Source organism: Haliotis cracherodii, unplaced genomic scaffold, assembly GCF_022045235.1.
Source record: "Haliotis cracherodii isolate W230 unplaced genomic scaffold, xgHalCrac1.p SCAF_9, whole genome shotgun sequence".
In the NCBI taxonomy this organism is placed as follows: domain Eukaryota; kingdom Metazoa; phylum Mollusca; class Gastropoda; order Lepetellida; family Haliotidae; genus Haliotis; species Haliotis cracherodii.
Window position 1 is genome coordinate 49,053,902 of NW_027266343.1, and position 9,238 is coordinate 49,063,139.

A 9,238-nucleotide genomic window follows, 5' to 3' on the forward strand; every position below is an offset into this window, starting at 1 on the left:
GTGTGTCAGCGTTATGTGGGAGGAATGCCCGTAGTGATGTAGCTCTCAGACGTTTGCCACTTCGTTGAAACCCACGAGCACGGGTATGGTGCTGACAAACCTAGAAACATAGTTAGGGCGCACCGGAACACAAACACACAATCAAAGGTTTCTGGCGTGCCGAAGGTAGGTAACTCTGCACTGCGCATTGTGGCTCCGAACGCGACCCCATATCAGGGGTATTTAAATGAGGATGTTAAGATTTTGATTAATAGTGTATTAAAACAGACACGCTCTGTGTTTTTGAATTTTACTACATGACCCATTTAAGTTGCCTAACCCATTTATATCTTGAGAATATGGTATGTTATAAGAAACAGACAGGGGAATTGTAATGATACAATTGCACCAATGTCATTAAAACCAGATCTTAGTTCTCGCTACCGCTAGACAAAGATCTGAGGACATCCCATGACGAGTCACGTTGGAACGACCTTTCGCGAACTTTGACCGACCAATGAAAGGATTAACAAGAAGTCGACATTAGCCAATTAGAGTGAAGCTTTCTTGAGCAACACGGCCCAAATTTCAAACTGGCAACTTCCTTTCCAGACTACGCTTTGAAGTTCTCGATTCATAATTTGATAACTGAACAAAACAAAACAAACATTCTTGAATATCTTATTGATGGTTGAGATTGTATGGCAGTACTTCCCACAACCTATGGAACGTCTCTTCCGTTCAAATCTTTATCCCGTTAAAGCAAGAGATAGACGGTGATTTTGACGAAATCAGCCGTGCAGCCCGTAACCGTCGGTCGGATTACCTCGTATTACCCCTTTCGAGGTGACATGATTAGAAAATGCATTCCGCCTGTCACTTTACTGTTCTGATAAGCGACGCTCTGCTTGGTCGGATGAATCTTCCTGAGGTAAGGGGGTTAACTGACTGTAAAAGTTCAGTGGAAACTTTTACAGTCATTTCACCCCCTTACCTTGAAACTGGACTTTTACACTCATGTCACCCCCTTACCTGGAAACTGGACTTTTACAGTCAGTTAACCCCCTTACCTGGAAACTGGCCATGGATTTTTACAGTCAGTTAACCCCCTTACCTCGGTAAAATGGATCGGATTAGAGGTCGTTTTTACGTGACCCGTAATGGGATGTCCTCAGATCTTTGTTTAGCGGTAGCGAGAACTAAGTTCTGATTTTAATGAGATTGCAGTTGCATGTCTTCGAGTGCATCATATTTCCGATTCCCTTATAAATCTACACACGTAACACACATCAAAGATAAAGCGCCCAAAGACATGCATATACATACGTAAGAACATCTACATTAGTAACAACAATGGCATTCGTGGATTTGGAATCTTGGAGAGATTCCCAAGTGTCGTCTTCACCATTCTCTCAACATGCCGTAACCGGCAAGTAAATTGTATTATCAGACACGGAGTAGAGTCGAGAGTGCGACAATCAGACCTTGTTGTGATGAGTGATGGTATCTGAAGTAGGCTTCCTCAAGCTACACCTGGATGTGCGAGGTGCGCATAGACTTATCTCGTCGGGTTTTCGTAGTTCACCCTGTGTATCGAATTCAAGTATCTGTTACCGAGAATATCAGTGCAGTGATACGAACACGTTCCGCCGCACGAGATGACGATTGTATTGGTAACGTTTAAGATAAAGTTAAATACACTTTCCCAAGTAACGCCGGAAGATGGACGCCTGTGTCGTGTGATATTGAAGCAAATCTGGAGGTGCAGCTGATCGCCTAGCCTTGCACCAAGGCTGTACTGAAAGATAACGGATAGGTAGTAATTCTATCTTCTTAATAGGCAAGTCAAGAAGGACTCCCGTCTCCTTTACGTACAACTTGTTCTTATTATTTACATCATCATTACGATTTTAACTAATAACTATTGTCTTAGAGACCTGCTACAAGCGTTACGATAAATCGCACCGTGAGCATTACAAACTTCACAAGCACGATTTATAGTAACGGCTTGTAGCAGTCGATTAGTAGACTAGCAGAGGTCTCTAAGGCAATAATTATTAGTTGTAGAGACTGGAGTCCTTCTTGATTTGCCTTTTAGGGGGATAGAATTACTACACATCCGTCTATCCTTGCTCCAAGGCTGTACTGAAAGATAATGGATGTGTAACAATGTATCCTCCTAAAAGGCCTAAAAGACTCCAGTCTCTTTTAGGTACAACTAATAACTATTGCCTTAGAGACACGACATAGGCGTCCATCTTCGGCGTTAGTTGGGAAAGTGATCAGTTAGTATGGTAGCAAGTACAACCTTTCCGTTTCCTTACGATTTAAAGGACAAGACAACTCGCGCTAGGAGAACCCCACTCACTCACACTATCTGTTTAATAGGGGAGGGACAGCCTACGTCGTCCAAGTGATGTGTGTTGCACACGGCGTCTTAGTAAGCAGTATTACAGCAGGTCACACAACATTGTGCACAGCTGTTCCAGTGCTGGGAACAGGACACGGGTCTTCGGCGTGACTAGCAAACATTGTAACCACTGGGCTACCAAACGACCCACGTAATGCTCACAGGCTGTTGGTGGACATTGGCGCAGATGATCATTGATGAATGAATGCTACAGACACCAATGAAATCTAGGCGTTCCGAACATTGAGACAGTCAGCCTGGTTCCCTGGGAATGTTGCGCTTGCGCTACATTGTAGCTACAGTGTAGCGCCAGCGCAGCATACCCATGGAACCAGGCTGAGAGACAGTCCGCGGGTCACACCCGTCTCATTGGCTAAGGCCCTGTTCCACAAAGCAAGTTTAGCACTAATGTGATCGTAACATAGGCTTACGATCGTCGTACCGCTATAATCGGGGCCCAAGACAATCAGTCACACGAATAATGCTAGGCCAGTGTTGCAACGGTTCAGGCACACCGTCACTGACATAGATGGACTGAGATCGACCAAACAGACATCGAACACCAATCTAGACCAGCAAGTAAAAGGACAAAGACAACGTTGTACTTGTTCTAGCATTTCTGCCCCGCGGGACATAGAAGATACATCATATGAATCCTGCGGTGCGTGTACATTCCCGGCCTTCCCGACATACCACGTGATCACACACGACATGTACAGGCGTCGTAGAACGAATGGCCGACATTGTTGCCGTGTATTTCACAGCTCTCTGTCAAACACCGACACACTGGGCTCAATAGGCTCTGGGTCAGCACCAGCAGGAACCCATAGTGAAAGTACACTTAACTATCGCACGAGACAAGACCACCGAGTCGAAAACATCAGAAAACAGTTCAAAATGTTACCGTGTGCCTTTGTCTTCAAATCATTTGGTACATCTATTTACTGGACTAACGCGTAGTCACTGAAAATAAATCACTTAGATAGAAACAAGCAACTACATTTAATTAAGGATAAGATCATCTTCCCGAGGCAAGAGAGTTAACTGACTATAAAAGTCCAGTTTCCACCCTTGCCGAACTTGGTTGGGATTTGGAGTTACATTTTGGCTGGACTAACGAGTCGATGCATAGTCCAATCAAAATCGCGCACCGAAATCGAAATCCGGTTCGTAAAACTCTCATGCAGAGTTCGGTCGCTTGCAGGATTTGCAAAGCATGTGCATCACCAACTCGTTGTCAACAGATATTTTCCAAATCTCTTCATGTCTTTAATTAAGGTGCTCACGTGATTTAATGTACTTCATGAAGTGAGAACCGTTTCATCACAAAATAGATCTTGATTGTCGATAAGATCGTCTTGACTGGGCGCCACCATTTTGTTTGAAGCAAATGCAAGTGATACGAGAGGTGGAATCTGATTGGTCCATATGGGAGAGGCATAGAATGGACATAACTCGCAATAGCCACTGGTGGCGCTATGATCGAGGCCAGGAATTCCAGCCAAGTTCGCCAAGGGTGGAAATTGGACTTGTAAAGCCAGTTAACGCTCTTGCCTCGGGAAGATGGGATAAGATACATGGATGAACTTCTTAAATACAATTAGGAGCGACGTTTCGGTGTCGGTTACAACACCTGTATCAAGCAAGTGGTGTACATAGAATTGTTGACAAGCATATTTACAGGTATGAGGTAGTGTTAATGCGGTTGAATAGATTAGGATGTAGTTACACTGGAGTGGAGTAGCCTGTTAAGTGCACCAAAAGGGTGATATAAGGTAATAACTTTACATCCCAATCTACTTAACTGCATTAGTTGGTTGGTTTGTTGTTTAACGCCGCACTCAGCAATATTCCAGCTATATGACGGCGGTCTGTAAATAATCGAGTCTGGACCAGACAATCCAGTGATTGATATCATGAGCATCAATCCACGCATTTGGGATCGATGACATGCATCAACCAAGTCAGCGAGCCTGACCACCCGATCCCGTTAGTCGCCTTTTACGACAAGCATAGTCACGTTTTACGGCAAGCATGGGTTGCTGAAGACCTATTCTACCCCGGATCTTCACGGGTTCTTAACTGCATTAACACTACCTCATACCTGTACCTAGGCTTCTCTCCACTCTGTACATCACTTACTTGATAACGGTGTGTGAGCCTACATCGAAACGTCGCTCCTAATTGTAATAAAGAAGTTCTTCATCCATATATCTTATCCTTACTTATTACTACAACTTCTAAATGCCTCTCAATGAAATTTAAATCGAAAAGAAGCCGCAGTGAAATGGGAATTTCAAACCTGTGGACAATCTAGGAGCTGAAGGGATCAGTTTAGGTGCTGGGAGACAGACTTCTATTTTGCATTAAACACAGAATAACGTGGAGTGGTCGTGTGGCGCCATCTGTCTTAACTCCACTGGAAATAATGATGTAATACTCCTCCCGTCTCCATTGTAACCCCAACAGCAGCAGAGGAACTCACAGACAAAGCGGTATGTATACAGACCCGACATTATGGGGTAACAGACACCCAACAGACTCGAACCTACCCCCGGGCCAGTCAAATGGGAGTGGACTGGGTTTCCGTCTAATAATACAGCGCATTCCTATAGCGCCACCAGTTGAAACAAGGAGTAGCTGAATGTCTGTGTACGCTCAGCCATGGGCAACACCGCACCTGGTCTTGCTTATTGTAGACTAACATTTAGGAAATATTTGAAGACTTTTAACTTGTACATTATTTTTCAGGAGAAATCTAGACTTGCCACACTCAACTGATCTCAAAGGACACGGCAATGCTTTGTTATAAGTATAATAATATTATATACATGTATATTGAGTATATTCGTCCTCAACGGATATGATCGATTTTGTTATGACTATGTTCTTTCCAAAACTTTTGCATTTACATCTGAAGCCAAGTATTCTATGTTCACCAAAGACTACAGCTCAAACCTATCAGAATCATTATGTGTTCAATGAGAGTTGACACCACGCTATGCAACACGCTTTCGAAAATCATTTTATGCAATTGATTAAAAGTGTAATGGATCCCGGAGTCAGGAAGAACTACTTTGGCCTTTCTCCCCGTGAATAAAAGAACGTGATTCAATTCGATGCGAGAGACTGAACTGTATTTGCACCGTCTTAGAGAGATTCCGCGGCGTATTGTCCGTCGTAGAAAAGTTACGCTTGGTATTGTCCGTTGTAGAAAGGGTCGGCGGCGTATTGTCCTTTGTAGAGAAGTTCTGTAGCGTATTGTGCGGTGAAGAGAGCGTCCGTGGTGTTCTGCTCATCGCAGATTCAGGAGATTCCAAAGCGTAGGAAAACTGCATGATGGATAAACAGGAAACCCAATAACATGTTTGGATGTTGTCTGTAAATGTCCAACTTCCGCATGTGGGCCAGGTGATTTCATGTGTGCGTCATCCGGGCACTTGACGACAAGAGGTTAGTTGGGGAAATGATCTGTTTGTAAGGTCGTGATCGTGTGAATGGAGGGCGTTATTTTCAGAATTTCCTCGCAATCCAGCTAATGTCGAGAACATTACACTCCAGACATTGTTGCGCTTCACCTTGGATTCAAAGATCCAAATGTCAGATAACACAAATAGCAGCATGTGTATAAATACTTGATATTTCGGTTCCAGGGGAGCCGTGATTGGCTCCATGAGGCGGGAGCCCTAATTCGGCGACATTCCAACGCGCTTGGTATCCATGTGTGTTGATTACACCACTATCACACAGGAGTAAAGTTACTTGATTAAGTTGTGAAGCAGTTGCATGTTTGTTACAACACAAAAAAGACCATCCAATAATTTCAACTTGCCGACCTTTGGACAAGCTATAATGTTAAGAACAACATTGGCTGACTAGAATCGGCAAAATTTCAAACGCGTTCTCTTTCATTATGTTCAAGACAAATCGTACACCAATTTCCACAAACGACAAAGTCGGTCTTATCATTGGTACCAGTGAAGATCCGGGTTAGAATTGGTCTTCACCATCCCATGCTTGACGTAAGAGGCGTCTAACGGGATCAGGTGGTCAGGCTTGCTGACTTGGTTGATTCACGTCATCGCATCCCAATTGCATTGGTTGATCGATGCTCGTGGTGTCAATTACTGGAGCGTCTGGTCCAGACTCAATTATTTACAGGCCGCAGTCATATAGCTGGACTATTGCTGGGTGCGTTAAACAACAAACAAACAAACATCATAGCTACATGTAGACTTGCACAAGTCTCTAAGGAAATGATTTTTAGTTTAAATCATTATTCCTAGATTATATGAATAATAAGAACAAGTTGTCTCTAAAACTGGTATCCTTGGATGCGTACCTATCTAGACTTGCCTATTATAAGGATAGAATAACTAGTATATATCCTTGGACTTATCGCTCAGTACAGCCTAGGAGCTAGGCTAAGCAACATGCTGTGAATGGCCCATGGTCGCTCATTTTCAAACGTTGTCTGAAATGTCACCAAAAAATTGTCAGACACACTACAAGTTCATTGTCGACACAGTTGCCTTCAATAGCGTGTATGACCTCCAGCTGCCTCAATGCATGCTGTGATACGCCGCCTCATCGATGACGTCAGTCTTCTGATGACGTGGACTGGAATCCGTTGCCACTCGTCTCTCAGGGCCTAGTGCAATTCTTTTCTGTTGACGGGAGGCTGATGGCGTGCTCTTATCTGTCCTTCAAGATGGTCCCACAGCTGTTGAATAGGATTCATATCAGATGAGTGGGCAGGCCAGGGCAAAACGTCAACGTTCTGCTGGTTTAGAAAGTTTCGAGTCAGTCTTGCAGTATGGGGCCTGGCATTGCCGTGTTGAAACAATGTCCCCTGCTGCTGGTTTTGTAAGAACGGAAGGACAACTGGCTGCAACACTTGATCTCTGTACTGCACAGCGTTCAGGTTTCCCTGTATAATATCCAAATCAGTCTTCTGATCCCAAATACCGCCCCCTGTCATGTGCCCTCCCTGTCCGTCTGTCTTTACCGCCTGGCTACTGTCAATGGTGTACAACCAAACCTTCTGAAAATTTGGACCATTTCGGCCATACCGTGGCTCTCTCTCTCTCTCTGCTCCTGTGACAGTCGTGGCATTTCTTTTGTGTGCTTTCATCACGAGTGGTTATACCCTGCAGACGAACGCATTTATACAGCTTACATGCACGTGCAGTGGCGCGTTCGGGTGAGGTGCTTTTTGGCACCTGTTCCTGGGCAGTCATATTCCACATGACAGTCAATACCCACTTTCCACTAGTTATCGCTGTTTTTAGGAAAATCACAAATTGCCAACCTATACTTTCTTTTGCCGCTTAGTTTATTATACAGAAAGAAACAGTTGTTAAATCATAGTTAGAAAATATAATAAAAAGGCGCCCAAGGACTTTCTTCATTTCCTGATACTGCAGTAATCTAGACTTGCCAAACATTATAGACTTGCGTGGGCTGTATTGGATACATTTGTTTCAGGGTCTGTATGACAAACTACCCACCACCCCACAAGACCGTGATACTGACCGGAGGCTGTCAGACCGAAATACCAGTTCCAAGCAGGATCGAAGACTCCAATTTGTTCCTGACTTCTACCAGCCATTATAACTAAAATGGATAGAATTATCATAAAAACGCCGGCATGTTATCAGAAATGAGCGGGCCACTGTAACTTGATAATGCCCTCATATTACTTGACGACGGGCCATTATCACGCCCGTTGTTAGGTGACGTCATAGGATAGGGATATGTGACGTCACGTTCATTAGTGACGTCATCTCGTTCGTTCTATGACGTTTCAATATTTGTAAAAGTGGGTCAGTGACATTCGTGTTGATTGCAGAAAATGTTTCAAAACCGATATTGTTGTTTCTTTTTATTTGATAACAAATTCCATCCATTTAAGCTATAATAACGGAAACGCCATTTTTCAGGGCATTATTATTTGCGGAAGCCCTCGGTCTTTTCAGCTGCCCTCCTTCGTCGGGCAGTTAATGAAGGACATCGGGCTTCTGCAAATGATAATGCCCTGAAAAATAGCGTTACCCTTATATGAATAAAATATATCACATAACATCCTTAACCATTTTAGTTTAATACTATTGATGTAGGCATTTATCCACCAGACCAAGTATATACCACTTTATCAAAAGTTGAAGGTAGACATAGAGAAAGCCACTGGTGCATAAATTTGGTTATATCACACTGTAGGCATCACAGACTCCACCCAATCGTCAGACCATGAGGTGACACGTGACGTCGTCTAGGAAACTATCTTGCAACGTGTAGGTCAGGGTCGAGGACACAGAGGAGTGAGATGTATCCTATTTCCTGAACGAGCTGATGACTAGGATGCACACAACATGGACGACACTGGGTTAGGGTATTATTTACACTCGAAGGGAAGTTTTTATTGACGAAAACAATTGCGAAATTTTCCGCATGACTCATCTGATCTCATGAATGCTTTTCACAGAATACATTGAATGCCTTTCTTTCTTATGCCGAAAGAGCCATCTACGTAGTAGCTGATGAACGTAGACAAGTCCACCACGAGTGTGATATAGAGAGATATATCTACAAACACTTGTTGTATGTACATTCCAGCAATATCACACCACAAGAGAGTTCTTTTAGTCTTACCTATTTTACGTTCAAACCTACGGGTGGTGACAGGAACGTGATCATTTCTAAAATAATGCAGAATTTGTGAGCCATTGTGAATGGTAAATGTTATTTTCGTATGACCTACCGTAAATCCTTTAGTAACGAACGGCAGGCGTGTATTTATTTCGGAAGGTGAGGTGAGGTGAAATTGGGTTTAAAGTCGCGTTCAAGATT